We start from the raw sequence: 18,651 nt of genomic DNA on the forward strand, positions 1-18,651 counted from the left end.
AGAGTCTCTGTGTGCCTAAACATTGGAGCTCCCCCACAAGTGACCCCATTTTGGAAACTAGACCATCCAAGGAAATTATCTAGATGCATAGTGATCATTTTGAACCCCCAGGTGCTTCCCAAATTGATCCATAAAAAAAGAAAGTACTTTTTTTCACAAAAATGTTCTTTTAGGCTGTGTGCCCACGATGTGATTTTTAAGCGTTTTTGCCGCTATTTTTGGCGCAAAAACGTTTAAAAATTGTGTACAGAACTTACCCCATGCATTTCTATGGCATTCCGCACATGCTGTGCTAATGCTGCGCTTTTTTCCGCAGCGGAATCGCATCGCGGAAAAAATCGCAGCATGCTCATTCTTTTGTGTGGAATCGCAAAGAATTGCCGCGATTCCGCACCCATAGGAATGCATGAGAATCGCTTACTTCCCGCATGTGGCTATGCCCACCATGCGCAAAGTTAAGCGTCTCATGTGCGGTTGGTACCCACGGTGTGGAGGAGAGGAGACTGTCCTCCAGGCCCTGGGTACCATACCCCTGTAAAAAAAGAATAAAAAATAAAAAAATCGGGGTATATTTACCTTCCGACGTCCCGCGCTGCATTCCCAGCCTCAGCGTAAGGCGGCCTCAATAGTAAAAAGCTGCTCACACTTGTCAAACACTATGTTTGACGAGTGTGACCAACCTGGCAATCACTTTCCACGCGATGCTTCAAATCGCTTGGAAAGTGCTTGAATATTGCACGTGAAATTCGCGAACATAATCGCGGTGAAATCGCGTGGAAAAAAACACGCGATTTCTGGGAAGGAGTCCGGTTTTAGTGTCAGGAATAAAACGCTACGTGGTCACATAGCCTTAGCCTGTTTTTTATTTTCACATGGACAACAGGATAAAGTGGATCCTAAAATTTGTTGGTCAATTTCTCCTGAGTACACCGATACCTCATATGTGGTTATAAACCACTGTTTGGGCGCACGGTGCCATTTGACTTTTCAAATACAAAAATTAGCTCCAATCGTTAGCGGACACCATGACGCATTTGGAGAGCCCCTGTGTGCCTAAACAGTGAAAAAAACCACAAGTTTTTGCGTTCAAAAAGTCAAACAGTGCTCCCTCCATTCCGAGCCCCGACATGTGCCCAAACAGTGGTTTACCCCAACATATGGGCTATCAGCATACTCAGGAAAAATTGCACAACATCTATGGGGATCGAATTTCTCCTGTTACCCTTAGGGAAATAACAAATTGGGTACTAAAAAAATATTTTTGTGGAAAAAGATTTTTTATTTTCAAGGCTCTGCGTTATAAACTTCTGTGAAGAATTTGGGAATTCAAAGTGCTCACCACACATCTAGATGAGTTCCTTGGGGGATCTAGTTTCCAAAATGGGGTCACTTGTGGGGGGTTTCTACTATTTAGGCACATCATGGGCTCTGCAAACGTAACATGACGCCCACAGACCATTCCATCAAGTCGGCATTTCAAAACGTCACTACTTCCCTTCCGATCCCCGACGTGTGCCCAAGCAGTGGTTCCCCCCTATATGGGATACCAGCGTACTCAGGACAAATTGCACAACAACTTTTGTGGTCCAATTTCTCCTGTTACCCTTGTGAAAATAAAAATTTGGGGACAAAAAGATAATTTTCGTGAAGAAAATATGATTTTTTATTTTCACGCATCTGTGTTATAAATTTCTGTGAAGCACTTGGAGGTTCAAAGTGCTCACCACACATCTAGTTAAGTTCCGTAAGGGGTCTAGTTTCCAAAATGGTGTCAATTGTTGAGGGTTTCCACTGTTTAGGCACATCAGGGGCTCTACAAACGCGACATGGCGTCCGATTTCAATTCCAGCCAATTCTGCATTGAAAAAGTCAAACGGCGCTCCTTCCATTCCAAGCCCTGCCGTGCGCCCAAAGAGTGGTTTACCCCCATATATGGGGTATCAGCATATTCAGGAAAAATTGCACAACAAATTTTGTGTTTTATTTTCTCTTTTTACACTTGTGAAAATAAAAAAATCGGTTCTGAAATAAAATGTTTGTTAAAAAAAAAGTTAAATGTTAAATGTTTTCTTCCACATTGTTCAGTTCCTGTGAAGCACGTAAAGAGTTAATAAACTTCTTGAATGTGGTTTTGAGCACCTTGAGGGGTGCAGTTGTTAGAATTGTGTCACTTTTGTGTATTTTCTGTCATATTGACCTCTCAAAGTGACTTCAAATGTGAGGTGGTCCCTAAAAAATGGTTTTGCAAATTTTATTGTAAAACTGTGAAATCGCTGGTCAACTTTTAACCCTTATAACTTCCTAACAAAAAAAAAATTGGGTTCCAAAATTATGCTACTGTAAAGCAGGCATGTGGGAAATGTTACTTATTAAGTATTTTGTGTAACATCTCTCTTATTTAAGGGCACAAAACTTGAAAATTGCAAAATTTTAAAATTTTTTGCCATATTTCCCTTTTTTCATAAATAAATGCAAGTCATTTAGAAGAAAGTTTACCACTAACATGAAGTAAAACATGTCACGAAAAAACTGTCTCAGAATCAGCGGGTTCTGTCACTAAGGGGTTAAAAAAGATTACGGTACTTGTCTTTATTTTTTTTATTATGTACACCCCTCCTCACATGTAAAGCGCCATGGAATAAAAGTCGCTATAATAATAATAAATAATAATAATAATAAGACTTTTGGTTTGGCGTTCCAGTGATTTCTACGTATGCTTCTGGTCAGGGGCATTACTATCAGGAGACAGACTGCAAAATCAGTATCATTACAGGGAAAGAACAAGAGACTAAGGAGGCATGGGGGCATTATTTCTATATGCTGCTGTACTTAGATATAAGGAAATATATGAAAGACATTAGAATGTCTGGGGTACCAATGGCCCAAAAGAATATATGAATGGATAATATCCAAATGTATATATTATATATAAATCTCACAAAATCATATAAATATGACTGGCCATAGATCCCCAAACAATGTATAGGACTGGTAAGGACACATTGCCAATAATCATACAAAGGAGGGAAGGAAACCAACAAAAATTGCAATCACAAGAGTCCTTGTAATGCACAAAATATAGAATTTTTATTAGTCAAGATGAGCAGACAAGGATAGAAGGAGTTAAAAACATCAGTGGATATAACACCCTGCACTGCAGCCCTGATTCATATTGCACAGTGCCCAGCTATATCAGCCAAAGAGATAAAGCAGTCACTGCATACATGTATACCCATCACTCTCACTTCTATACACAGAAGTATATGGGCTCAAACATCAGAATGTATACATGAACAAATGTCCAACATACTGTATGTATAATAAAGTGCATAAAGTCTTACAATAATTACCCGTTGGTGATAAGTGGTGATGGATGGCAGCAGCGTCTACAAGAGGCCAGCCCGCCCTACCCTATGCACGTTTCGGATTACTCCTTCATCAGGGGGCGTGGTAAAGGTTGACCTAAGTGATGTTATAAAGGGAGGAGGCCGGAAATAATGTAATACCTAATAAGGGAAGAGGCGGTGCATCGCCATGGTGTCCAAGATGCCGGCATCCGACATAGGAACCCCCACCGCCGTAAACACATTATCATGTGACTAGACGCCGGAGGCACCATGTGCCGGGGACCGACGCGATGAACCAAGAAGGCGTCGCATGCGCAGAGGAGGGGGAGCGGGAACAAGTGACGCGCTACCAGGGAGGTGAAATACTGTATATGTACAATGCATGGCAGCCCGCACCCGAACCACGGGGTCCCTGAGGTCTGGCGTGGGATGCACCGCCGACACAAAAGACGCAGAAGGGCAACATAATACAATAGAACACAGAGTAATACAGAATAGTACAAATACATAAGAAGCAGCACCACCGCACATGCAGCAGCGCCAACAATCAAAAAACACCCTCTATGTATCCCACAAGTTTTTATAATAGAAATAGACACATACCCTTCACTGCATAATATTTAAAGGGGAATGCCATATATATTTTTTGATAGATAATATAAAAATAGATAAGAATTCATATTAAATTCACAATTTTCAAGCAATATCAAAATTGATATACAATCATATCACAAAGAAAGATATAATAATATTATATTTAATTATTGCCCACAAAATATATAGAACAGCATTACCAAAATATAGTCATATAAGAGACATTATCATACAGTCCTAATTATATATCATTGAAAAAATAGAAAACTAAATAAAATAAACAAAATAAAGATATCCACAAGACATCCCCCCGCCTCATCTTCAACCTCGTCAAAGGATCTTCTTCAAACCTACTGTAGGTATAGGATGGACATAGAAAACAGTAGAAATTAGTCCATCTGTACAAGGTACCGCCACCATCCTGGACTCCGTCCAAAGAACTTCATAGATCCACAAAATATCATAAAAATACCTAATACATGAAAAACATACAATTAAAAATATAATAAAAACAATAAAAAATAGCAAGGATTAGATCCACCCAATGGACACCTGGAACAGTAAGGTGGTCACAGGAACGGAACGAAACTCAAATTCTCGTTTAGTCCATGTGGATATACCGTATTAAGCGTCCAGATCCAGCGAGTCTCAAGTTTACCCAATCTTTGAAACAGATTGCCACCACGGATACCAATATTTAAGGCGTCGATACCCCTCACCTGTAGCACCGTACTGTCACAGTCATGAAAGTTTTTAAAGTGACAGGGTAATGTTTTAAGAGTGGATGCATCCGTGTGGCCAGCCGCCGCCTGAATATCCAACACATACTCGCACACGCGAACCTTGAATTGTCTAGTTGTTAAACCGACATAAATTAATCCACATGGACAGGTGGTGTAATAAATAGCATATCTCGTAGCACAAGTAATGTATTTATTGATCTTAAAATTTTTAACGCCACCTGAATCGGAAAAAGAATCACACTTTTCAATGCTGGGACAGGAAATGCAATGTCCACACGGAACACGCCCACTCCTATGTGTGATATTATCCAAAAATGTATCCATTCTCTCACTTGTATAGTGAGTACAGGTGAGGTGATCGCGCAGACTCTTAGCACGCCTAAATGTAATGGCTGTTATACCCAGAATAAATTTGCCAATTATTGGGTCAATTTTCAATATAGGACATGCTTTAGACAAAGGCTGCCTGACCTGCCTAGAATGGGAATGATAATTTGCAATGAAGCATAACTTCCAGGTCCCTCAATCTTCCTAGCTGATTCCCTATTGTACAGTAGGCCATTTTGGGAAGACTATTTAGCCCTGTTATAGGCTCTCTTGAGTAGATGCCGACTATAGCCACGTTCCAAGAATCTCATTTTTAGCTCCTCTGCTCTTCTCTCAAAATCCTCATTAATAGAGCAAATCCGACAAAGTTGGAGGAACTGACCAATGGGAACAGACCTGACCATGTGATCAGGATGACATAGCGAAGCGTGTAACAACAGATTAGTAGAAGTCATCTTCCTAAAAATATCGGTCTGCCCCAGACCATCAGTATCCTTTTAAACAATGATATAGAGGAGCTTAATCAGCATCGCATGTGAATGTTTAACGTACATTTTGGTCGTTGCTATTCAGGCAACCAATAAACTCCTGTAGTTCCAGAGTAGTACAGAGTAGTACCATGCCAGACCAAAAATATATCATGGATGTAGACAGAGAGGGCAAAATGGAGGAAATATACACTCCCTGATTGCCTCCCTCCACACGACCAGGGGGACGCGGCTTCTTAGATGGTACAGAAGATTTGGCGCGTGCTGGGCAGACCCTGAAAACATGACCAGTCTGCCCACAGCTAAAACATGCCCCCACACCACGATGAACTGCAGGCAACACCACTGGGGAACCATCTCCTCCCACCTGCCTGGGCTCGTCTCCCTGCACCAGTGTGTCCTCCTCCCTAGCAAGGACTACATGGGGCATATTCGCCAAAGCCGCAAAAAACTCGTCCACCGACCATAGAGATGGTGAATCGGCAAGCAGGGAGAAGGCCCAGGATTGGGGATCACCCTCAAGGAGGGCTATAATGAATCCCACCCGCTGTTCCTCACTCCCTAATGAACGAGGGTGGAGCCTGAAGTGTAGCTTGAAGGCCTCCTTAAAAAACAAAAAATTCTCTCTCCCTCCAGAAAACCTGTCTGGGAGAGATAACTTGGGCTCTGGTTGAGCCTGCATCTGAGCTGAAGCCCCATACCCCAACAACTGCTGTAGCTGCTGCTCCACCACACCACGCAGCACCCCACGCTCCTCAGTGAGGGTCTGCAGCAATTGGAGACAGGTCTGCATTAGGGCCATGGCTCACCAGAAAAAATGGGACGGTTGGTAATAATGTCACAGGACAGTAGGGAAAAGGCAGGAGACGTGGAACCTGGGCCCCTGAACTGCCCCTCAGGCTAAGGGGTGCCCTGACTTTCCTTAACTTGGGGGTACACTTAATGGTAGTGAGGCCCAATTCTCCGACCTGTCCCTATCTCCTGTTTAGCCCTGAGCTAAACCCCAACCCCCTCCCCAGGAGGTGAGACAGGGAATAAAGTAAATTGCACCAAATAACACACAAGGGAAAATAAAACAGACACCACAGGGTTAAAACAACTAAAATTCCAAACTTAGCTTTATCTGCTGCCAATGCTCCAAGCAGCAGAGAAAGGCACCCGATCAGCATCCAGAAGCAACTCCACTGCTCCAGATAAGCTGAACCCCTTCTCCACCAGGTAGGTCCAGACTTCACCAAGGTTCGTTAGCAAATGACCAGTATTACCAACAGGGAGCTGTAGCAGCTGATGACCTTTTATGGGAAGGAGGGGGAGGTCACCACCTGCTGGCTATTTGAACATGTAGTAACACCAGCGGCCACCTGGAGAAAACCAACAGCAGAGCAACTACAGTTGTAGTAACACCAGCAGTTACCGGGGGCAAAAACCCATATTAACCCCCAGGGCCTGAAAGGAAAAAGGTTTATAAAAGAGAGTCCAGACTCTGACACAGATCCAAAAATGGATTGTGACAAGTAAGCTCGGTTCTGCTCCCGTACCGCTACAGTAAGCTCGGTTCTGCTCCCATATATCTGGAGTAAGCTCTTTTCTGCGCCAATATCTCTGTCGTAAGCTTCATTCTGCTCCCAAATCTCTGGAGTATTCTCCGTTCTGATCCATATCTGTGTAGTAAGCTCAGTTCTCCCATATGTCTGTAGTAAGCTCGGTTCTGCTCCCATATCTCTGGAGTATGCTCAGCTCTGCTCCCATATCTCTGTAGTATGCTCTGTTCTGCTCCCTATCTCTGGAGTAAGCTCCATTCTGCTCACATATCTATGCAGCAAGCTCCTTACTGTTCTCATATCTACGTACCAGCCTATTTTTAAAGCCTGTTATCTCTGCTGCTTTAATGCAATGGTTAGAGATAAGGAGGGAAAAGGAGGGCCACTGCAACTCGAGGGCCACTGCCTTGTGATTGCTCCCCAGGCTGAAAAGTGCCAGCCAGCCCCTGTCTGTGTTACATTTGTGGTGCCCCTGAGGGCTCAGTTGCCACAGAGGGTTAATTTTGCTATCAGACGTGTTGGACATTATTTTTGTAGGGTTTTTGGCAGATTGCAGACAGTGTCTTTCCTTTCCAATCCTTTCTAGTTAGTTTGGGCCCCATCATTTGCTCAGCCTATTTTCCTGCCTGTGTTTGTGCTTTCATCTTGTTTCACCGTCAATACATGTGAGGGGGCTGTCTTTCCTTTGGGGTCTGCTCTGGGGCAGTTAGTTTATCCCTTTTCTTGCTTTAGGCTTATTTAGTCCTCCGGCTGTGACGAAGCATCTAGGACCATCGCAGGTACGCTCCACGGCTGCTGCTAGTTGTGTGGTTAGGATCAGGGATCTGCAATCTGCATAGTTACCAACCTCTCTGGTTTTCTGTGACTTAGCTTGTTTAGTCTTTTTCTCCTCGGTGACCCATTCATAACAGAGTCACCAGAAATACCGCAGATTCTAGGGTACTCAAAAGCAGGAAAAAGTTGTTGAAAAGAAAAAAAGTGTCAGAATTTTTTTTTTTTCCTTTTTTTTTTTTCTTTCTGGGGCCGTAGGAGGATTTTTTTTTTCCTAATGGAGATTAAGCAATTGTCTGATCGTGTGGAGCAACTTGCTGCTGAAGTACAGGGAATTTCCTCCTACCTCACTCAGTCACATGCTGCTGAACCTAAGATCTCTACTCCAGATGTGTTTTCTGGGGATCGGTCTAAATTTCTCAATTTTAAGAATAATTGTAAATTATTTCTTGCCTTGAAGCCTAGCTCATCGGGGAGCTCTGTGCAGCAGGTTAAAATTGTCATCTCCTTGTTGCACGGTGATCCCCAGGATTGGGCTTTTTCTCGGACACCTGAAAATCCTGTTTTGACTAATGTGGATGCATTTTTTCAGGCCTTGGTATTGTTGTATTATGAACCTAATGCTGTTGATCTAGCTGAGAGAACCCTGTTGGCATTAAACCAGGGTCAGAATTCTGCAGAGTTATACTGTCAACAATTCCGAAAATGGGAGGTCCTTACTACATGGAATGATAGTGCATTGGCAGCTCTTTTTTGGAAGGGTTTATCAGAGACCGTAAAAGATGTTATGGTGGGATTTCTTGTTCCCTCTGGTCTGGATGATTCTATGTCATTAGCCATTCAAGTTGATCGGCGTTTACATGAACGTAAGACTACGCGGGAGGCGATGCCACCTTTTGAACAAACGTCTGAACCTATGCATTGTGATGGGGTTTTGTCTAGGGCGCAATGTCAGGAGTTTAGAAGGCGTAATAAGCTGTGTTATTTCTGTGGAGACGCCTCTCATACTATTTCTGTCTGCCCTAAACGAGAGAAATGTTTTGCACACACATTTGCTGTGGGCAGTGTACAACCTAAGTTCCATTTGGCAATTACTTTGATCTGCTCCTTATCCACGTTTTCTACTAAGGCTTTCGTGGATTCAAGAGCAGCGTTGAATCTGATGGATTTGGACTTTGCTAAACGTTGTGGTTTTTCCATGACGCCTCTGCAGATGCCTATTCTTTTGAGGGGTATTGATGCTACTCCTTTGGCGGAGAATAAACCTCAGTGTTGGACCCAGGTGATAATGCGAGTTGCCCCAGACCACCAAGAAAATTGTAAATTTTTGGTGCTGCATAATTTGCATGATACTATTGTTCTGGGTTTTCTCTGGTTGCAAACTCATAATCCAGTTTTGGATTGGAAGTCTGGGTCTGTGGTGAGTTGGGGTTGTCAGTGTGTTCTTAGGGATGCTCCTGTTTTCTCCACCTCTCCTCAGTCTCAAGATATTCCTGATTATCTAGCCGATTTTTCTGATGTATTTAGTGAGAGTAAGTCTGCATCTTTGCCTCCTCATAGGAGTTATGACTGTGCAATTGAGTTGATGCTTGGGTGTAAATTTCCCAAGGGTCGGCTATTCAACTTATCAGTACCCGAGCATGATGCTATGCCGTCCTATATTAAGGAGTCGTTGGAGAAGGGTCATATTAGACCATCCTCGTCACCTTTAGGTGCTGTTTTTTTTGTGGCAAAGAAAGATGGTTCATTAAGACCGTGTATTGATTATCGTTCCCTTAACAAGATGACGGTTAAATATCAGTACCTGTTACCTCTGATGTCTGATTTATTCTCCAGAGTTAAGAGTGCCTGCTGGTTTACTAAGCTTGACCTCATTCGCATCAAGCACGGGGATGAATGGAACGGCGTTTAATACTCCGGAGGGACATTTTGAGTACCTGGTGATGCCTTTTGGGCTCACTAATGCCCCTTCTGTCTTCCAGTCCTTTATGAATGATATTTTCCATGACTTTGTGGATAAGTTTTTGATCATCTATCTGGATGATATTGTGATCATTTCTAGTGATTGGGATTCTCATGTGGAACACGGACTGTGTTCCGGATTTTGAGGGAGAATTCCCTGTTTGTTAAGGGATCGAAATGCCTCTTTGGTGTACAGAGGATTTCATTTTTGGGATTTATTTTGTCTCCATCGACTATTGAAATGGACCCGGCCAAGGTACAGGCCATTTATGATTGGGTTCAGCCTACTTCTTTGAAGGCCCTCCAGAAGTTTTTGGGTTTTGCCAATTTCTATCGTAAATTTATTGGTAATTTTTCTGGTATTGTTAAACCACTGACTGATCTGACCAAGAAGGGTGCTGATGTGCTGAATTGGTCTCCTGAGGCTGTCTCAGCATTTCAGGAGCTTAAGCGGAGATTTACTTCAACTCCAGTTTTACGGCAACCTGATGTCTCACTTCCATTTCAGGTGGAGGTAGATGCTTCTGAGATTGGTGCAGGAGCTGTTTTGTCCCAAAAAGACCATGTGACTTCTAAGATGAATCCCTGTGCCTTCTTTTCTCGAAAGTTCTCCCCATCTGAACGCAACTATGATGTGGGGAATCGGGAATTGTTGGCCATGAAATGGGCATTTGAGGAGTGGAGACATTGATTGGAGTGAGCTAAACATCAAGTTGTGGTCCTCACCGAACACAAAAATTTGATTTATCTAGAGTCGGCCAAATGCTTGAATCCTAGACAGGCTAGATGGGCCTTGTTTTTCACGCGTTTTAATTTTCTGGTCTCTTTTCTTCCGGGCACTAAGAATGTTAAGGCAGACGCCCTTTCTAGGAGTTTCTTTGCCGATTTTCTTAATGTGACCGAGCCAACACACTCTGTACCGCTACATCTGGGTACCCGCTTCTACACTGCCTGCGCCTCTCCTCTACCCGTACATCCACACTGCCCTGGGACTACAGCTCCACCTGTGGGGAGCTTCACCATTTTGGCTGCAACACACCACCAGCCCCAGAGGATCTGCATGTAGCGTCGGCTTAACATCTCACTTGTCGAACACCACAGGTGGCGTCACGAACTATTCATTCAATCAATTACATTTCACGATTTCAATTCCCCCATTACTTGGGCGCCCAGGGCCACGGACCGGGTCACCGCCGCTGTGACACATCCCACTGACACCGACCCGGTACCAAGTACCCCACAGCCCTGGGAGGGCGACCCACATTGTGCAGGGATGAGTTATGGATTGAAAAAGTGATCATGCTGTTTTGGGCCAAATGGAAAATGAAAGGAAAAATGAATGACTGCGATTATTGAGAACGTCTTTGGTGAGAATCTGCACAGTACACACATATATGGTCTGCAGTGCACTTGTGTAAAACTGATAGTACCATTTTATGGACACTGTATGGTGGTGATATCAGTAATAGTACATTGGTTTTAGCTAATGATCCGTATGGCGGTATTATCACTACTGTATATGCTGGTAATATTTTGATCTGCTCTGGTGCTATTTGTTTGGTAGGCTAAGTTCCCGTGAAGTGTAGTTGGTGAGTTTTTGATGTCGCAGGTTTTCTGCTGCATTTTCCACCTATTTTTGTATCTTTTTGACTGTGATTTTTGGTTAATTTAGTATGTTATGTGTTGAATAAATCTGCTTTAATTTTGATACTTCCTGGTACTCGGCTTTAACAAAGGTTTACTGAAAGATTCATGTGTGGATTTTATGCATTTTGCGTTTTTTACCTATGTATTTTCCTCATCTAATGCAATTCTATAGATAAAATCTGCATATAAATCTCAGCGTAATCACAAGAAAAATGTATCCTGTATTATTATTATGAAATCTGGTTCTTCGCTCCATGCCTGAGTTTGAAACTGATGCTCAGCCTATGGTATTGCCACAATAATTATTGCTAGGCAACTTCCTTTTATAGTGAGATGTCCCTTTAAGATTCCATCACCAGATTCCATTATGACATCACTGATGACAAGTTAACATTCCACCCCAAGATTCCATTATGACATCATAATGCTCCGCCACTACTTAACCAAGTGCTTACTGCCCAGGGGTCATTATTGTCAGTGATTGGCTGCAAAGCTGGTGATATACTGACTGCGCTTGGATTTGTTTGAAATGTCTGACATTTCTTCAGATAAAATTAAGGAGTTGGCACTACTCCAGGGGATTCTTACCACCTATGCCCCTGACAATGTGCTACCAATACCCGATGGCGTCCTCAGCTTCACTTACCGGCTGGTTATGAAGCTAGTGAGAGACTGCCTGACCAAACACCAACAAGGTCGTATAAGCTCAGAATATCTTGAGCATTTACAGATGAACATCAGGACATCAGTACAACAGGTAACAGACAATCTGGGCAAAGCATATAAAACAACAATGGATAATATTCATAAAATACAAGCTGGGGAGGGGGGCGGTGATAGCGTGGGCCTGCGTGCTCTACAATGCCAGGGCTGAATTTTACTCCCAGTCCACCCTGGTCACAATATGAAGAAAAAGTAAATGTTTACACATGTAAAGAATATTTAGCATCCAAAACCTGGTTAAAATAATTTTTTTGGGGAAAGACGGATATAAAAGCCTCATAAGAAGAGCAAAGCCATGGTTTTCCCTCTTTCCTTGATTCTGGTTCTGATGCTCAACCCATAATGTTGCCACTTTAATTGTTACTAGAATGTTGCTAGGCAACTTCCCTTTATGGTGAGATGCCCCTTTAACCCCTTCACCACCTTATGATTTTCCATTTTATGTGCTTTCGTTTTTTTGCTCCTCTTCTTCTCAGAGCCAGAACATTTTTTACCATCAATATAGCTTATGAGGTCTTGTTTATTGCAGGCCGAGTTGTTGTTTTAAATGACACCATAGATTACATATATTGTACTTGAAAACGGGGAAAAAATTTCAAGTGCTGTGAAATTGCAAAACAGTGCAATTCCACAAATTTTTTTAATTTAAAATGTTTACTAAATGCTAAAACTGACCTGGTAATATGATTCTACAGACAGTACGCGAATGCAGATACCAAACATGTATAGGTTCTTTTTTTAATTAAGTGGTGGGAAAAACATCTGAACGCCGGCCATGAGTCGGTGTTCCTAAAAGAAGATCAATGGACAGGCACACTGGTCTTCTGCAGACCCCTGGCTTTTATGATAACCCATCGCAACCCCAGAATCATGTGACAAGGGCGCTGATGAGCGAGACTTGTGACATGGTTTCGGTCAGCACGTCTGATATGCAGTTGTCAGTGATTGACAGCAGCATATAAGTGGTTGACAGCCAAAATCCATCTGCATCTATTTGCAGGACATGACAGCTGATCACATCAGCTGTCATGTACGGGTAGAGATGCGGGCTCTGGTGCTGCCTAAAAAAAACAGGGACACAACCATGGATGTAACTATACTTTCAAAGTTGTAACTGGGTAAGATTCCATCCTGGGATTCCATGATGACATCACTGATGACATGTTAACATTCCACCACAAGATTCCATTATGACATCATAATGCACCACCACTACCTATCCAAGTGCTTACTGCCCAGGTGTCATTGTTGTCAGTGATTGGCTATGAAGCTGGTGATATACTGACTGCACTTGGATTTTTTTTAAATGTCTGGAATTTCTTCAGATAAACTTGAGGAGTTGGAACTACTCCAGGGGATTCTTGCCATCTATGCCCCTGCCCATGTGCTACCACTACCCGATGGCGTCCTCAGCTTCACTTACCGGCTGGTTGTGAAGCTAGTAAGAGACTGCCTGACCAAACACCAACAAGGTCTTATAAGCTCAGAATATCTTGAGCATTTACAGATGAACATCAGGACATTAGTACAACAGGTAACAGACAATCTGGGCAAAGCATGTAACAATAATAATGAATGATATTCACAGCACATGAAACAATAATGAATAATATTTATAAAATACAAGTTTATTTACATGAAATATGTAGTTTGGCCAAGAGCAATATAATTTATAGCTTATAAGAAATATCCATATATGTATTAATTGTAGCTGTAGATTGCACTAGTAAAATGGTGACATAAATAGCATCCTATATTCTCTACTTTCTCTCATGATTTTCCTTTTTTGTTTATTTCCATTTTTATAGGCTGAAGAAAGATCCCAATGTGGAGATTTGGCCTTCTTTAAACAATTGGCCCAACATTTCCTGTATGTACTAGAGTTTATTGCCCGCCCACTGAAGCATTTGGTAAGAATCCGTCATCTTCTATATCTCATGTCGTTTTATCTTCACAATCTTCCTTCTTGTAAATGTTGCAGTTCTGGTAATCGATATTATTGGAGAACTGTTGTATATACAAGTCCCTTATATATTAATGTGTATTTTCTGGGCGGAGCGGCCGTGTATATTCCCCGCAATTATGTAAATCCAGGTTTAGTCCATTCTGTCTTTTGTGTACTGTAATTTAGTATTTGTGAGTTGTTATATTAATTGCACATATTATATCCATCAGGAAACACCGGCCGGTGACTCCAAAGAGGGGCAACACCGAAATATCGCTGACCCCAATACCAGTGAGCCAGGGCTAAAAAGTGATCTGATTGAAGGTAAGCTGATCATCTCGCATTCCTACAAACATTAATATTATGGAGACACCAGAGAATATATAAATTTACTCTTCATCCTCTGTATGAGGCCGGTGACGGCTCCTGAACCTCCTATAGACTGTAATAGAGAGGGCTCATGCAATTCTGAAAACCCCTCCGGTTCTCTCTTCTGGGATCTTCTCAGCCCCAAAATGCACAGAGGACCTCACAGGGTCCTCATCCAAGTCACTGTCAGATCCTGAACAATCACACATTTATGGCAGAGTATATCTATCTATGGATGTGCCATAAGTATATACAGTATGTGCAGAATATCCATATAACTAGTATTATACCATTTATTTGTCTTTCCTTCCTTATATCGATGTGTTATATATTAAGTTCTGATATCGTCTAATACATGATGTCTCATTATTTTATCATTATATTAGAGACAACTGAGCCGGCAACTGCTGATGGTGGAATATCTGAGACACCAGAGATCCCCGAATCTGCCAGTGTAAGTATCAGAGAAAACATCTGTATATCATCAGATAACGGGGTATGAATTACACATCACATGTTACACCCCAGAGTACAGTGGGTTAACTCTATTCTTAATGTAGATTGGACCTATTATTATTATTCCTGTCTCCTCTGTGTGATGTCCCTTACCATCCCCTCCAGTACAATGATACATGTGTATGGAGGATATCCCTATAATATAATAGTGTCTGGGGAGCGTCCTGCTGGTATCATGTCCTCTACATCTGCTGCAGTGTAATCAGCAGGGACATAATGTAGAGAAGTTCCTGCATCTGCAGCTTTTATCTTCCTGCAACTTTTATGTCTCATTGTCATTTCTTATTCTTCTAGGCCGTGATCAGATCATTGACCCCTATGAGAAAACCAAGTAAGAGCGACTATACCCAGATCAAAGAGATCAGCAGTGGAGGTTTTGGGTGAGCGTTATGTATAATCTACATTTTTCCCAAACTCCTTATGATGGTGCCTCAGTCTATATGTCCTGCCTTAGGGAAATTCCTGTATATGAGTCCACATCTAAATGTTACTGTATTCCAAGATGTGTAACATTTTTATTTTTTCATCCCATAGAGCTTTGTAAGGACTTGTTTTTGGTGTGTTGAGCTGTTGTTATCGGTACCACTTTGCACTAGATCTAATCTACATCTAGTCATCTACTCCACATCTATTTGTCATGATTCAGCTCAGTTATGATGTGATATGTATGAAAACCTCCCATAAGGACTCATACTCACTTGCGAGAGACTCGCACTATTCTGGTGCCAGTGTCACATGGAAACCTGGCACAGCCGCCGGCACTGGGACTGGAGTGTGCGGCTACATGTATCTCTATGCAGCCGCACGCTCCAGTCCCAGTGCCGGCGGCAGTGCCGGGTTTTCATGTGAGAGACTAGCACGAGAATCATGCGAGTCTCTCGTAAGTGAGTATGAGCCCTAAGTGATCATTTATGCTGAGTAATTTTGTGTATTTCCAGACATTGGTTTCTAGTGACGGCCATACATCTAGTATTAACTATTAGTGATGAGCGAGTATACTTGTTACTCGTGATTTCTGAGCATGCTCGGGTGTTCTCTGAGTATTTTGGCATGCTCAGAGATTTAGTTTGTGTCGCCGTAGCTGCATGATTTGCGGCTCCTAGACAGCCTGAATACATGTGGGGATTTCCTAACAAACAGGCATTCCTCCTCACGCGTATTCAGGCTGTCTAGCAGTCGCAAATCATGCAGCTGCGGTGACACAAACTAAATCTCCGAGCACGCCAAAATACTCAGAGAACACCCGAGCATGCTCGGAAAACTCAAGTAACGAGCATACTCGCTCATCACTATTAATCACTATTAACTATTAGGACAGAAGATGATTTGACATATAGACAGACTGTTAGTAAGAATTCTGTATAAATTATGGATTTTTCTCCTCTACAGGGCCGTCCACTTAGTGCGTCATAAAGACACAAACAAGGTATTCGCCATGAAGAAACAAGCAAGGAGTAACCTGGAGGATCCAGAGAATCTTAAAATGGCCTATCTGGAAAGGGACATCGCAATATTCGCTGATTGTCCCTTTGTTGTCTCCACATTTTGTTCCTTCCCAACTAAACGACATCTGTGTATGGTCATGGACTTTGAAGCAGGTAAGACATATCCATTGTATCTATAATCAGCCCATTTCTGCTTAAACATATAAAGCTACCAATGTATTTATATTTCATTATTCTACATGCTCATAAGAACAGATTAGGAAGGTTACATCTTTCTGACAGATAATAATTTTCATTGCTTCTTATTGCATTTTTTTCTGATGTTGGGGCAACAAAAACACTGCAATTCCATCTGAGTTTATTTGTTTTTTTATTATTTATTTTGAATGGAGAAAAAGTGATGTTTATATAAAATTTTCTTTCCCCAAATATTTTTGTTATTTTATTTTTTAGTCTCCATAAGGGACCTGAACTTGCGATTATATAATCGTAATTACTATGTACTGCAATATGGGCATTGCAGAATATGGTGAAAATCTTGGTCCACTATGAAGCCAAGCTATACACTGACCTTCACAGAAGTACCATAGTGGCAAGGATAGTAGTCTTCCGCAGACACTCAGCAGCCATAGCAAACACTGACATGGAATGGGGGCGATGAGTGCTTAGAGCAGCTCACCTCCAGGTCACCTGCTGTAAATGCCGCTGTCAGAGATTGACAGTGCAATGTAAGAGTTTACCAGCAGGGGGCAGATCTCAGCTCTCTTTTTGTATAGGATTACTCTGCAGTATACAGTATACGCTCTACATCACACAGTGTATCTCTATGATTGACTCCCTGCCCCAATGTCTCAGCTTATTTCTCATTCACACTCATCATGTGTAATTTACATTATAACAAACCCTCACCTGTCATATTTGCTTTCTGCTCTAGGAGGAGACTGTGGCAGTCTCTTAAAGTTATATGGTCATTTATCCCTCGCCTGGGCCCGCAGGTACCTTGCAGAAACGGTTGTTGCTGTGGAATATCTGCACAGCTATGGTGTGGTTCACCGAGACCTGAAGCCTGGAAAGTAAGTGAGCGCTGCAGTATAATAAAGGGAGAGACAGTTATAGTTTGGTATACAGTCTATGGGTTATTACTTAGGGCTGACAATATCTTTTCTTTTACAGCCTCATGATATCATCAACTGGACATATCAAAGTCACCGATTTTGGTATTTCAAAACTCGGACTCATGAGACCAACATCAGACATTTACAAGGCTCAAACTGAAGACATCACCAGAGAGTTTCCTGATGATGGGGTTAGCTATACATAAAAAACTTATTCTTTACAGATCTGATCTATTTCTGCTTCTCGAATATTTTCTCACATAGAAAACTTTTCCACTGATATTATTTGTCACAGTTATTTTCATTGATCATCTTCTCATTGTTCTGTTGGTTTTCAGATGATTGGTACATTGCATTATATAGCCCCAGAAGTCATCTTAGGGGAGCGCTACGGAAGGCCTATTGACTGGTGGTCACTAGGGATCATCATGTATAAATTTCTTACTGGCGATGTGCCATTTAAAGGAAGATACAAAAGTATTATTTTTAACAGTATCACCACAGGTAAGTAAAATATTCTGAATGCTGTGTGATGCCACAGTAATTTGGTTCAGTTGTTATGTTCATTCTTTGGTTTAGTTACTTGTTGCTTTTGATGAGTTTTTTTAAATGATAGTAAATGTAGAGACTTTCTTTTCTGTAATATTTACTTTTTACATAACAGATAACATCACTTTGAAATTTAAAAAGCATGCTCTTCATCCCAAAGCTCAAAGCATCATTACTCAGCTACTCATAAAAGATCCAACACATAGACTCGGGACAGGTAATATATATAGTAGTATTAATAATGACTTATAGCTCCTCTGTGACCTGACAAATAGATCATTTCCATGAGGATCAACACTGAGGTCTCTGCGTTATCTTCTTGTCCATTCCCCATTCTTCATGCCATGACTTACAGTATATTTTGGATCTGCTATATCTTCAGTTTAGATTAACTTAAAATGTACAGTCTTCCTAACATTGTCTGGATCACTTTTTTCTTGTCTTCCGTTTCCAGGAGGAGCAAATGAAATCAAGAGTCATCCATTCCTGAGTGAGTTAGACTTTGAGAACCTTCAAAATATGCCAACGTTAAGGCCAGATATTACGTCAGAGGAGGACACCCGCTACTT

The sequence above is a fragment of the Dendrobates tinctorius genome, unplaced genomic scaffold (genome assembly GCF_039654945.1).
Source record: "Dendrobates tinctorius isolate UK_male_01 unplaced genomic scaffold, ASM3965494v1 ptg000070l, whole genome shotgun sequence".
Lineage (NCBI taxonomy): Eukaryota > Metazoa > Chordata > Amphibia > Anura > Dendrobatidae > Dendrobates > Dendrobates tinctorius.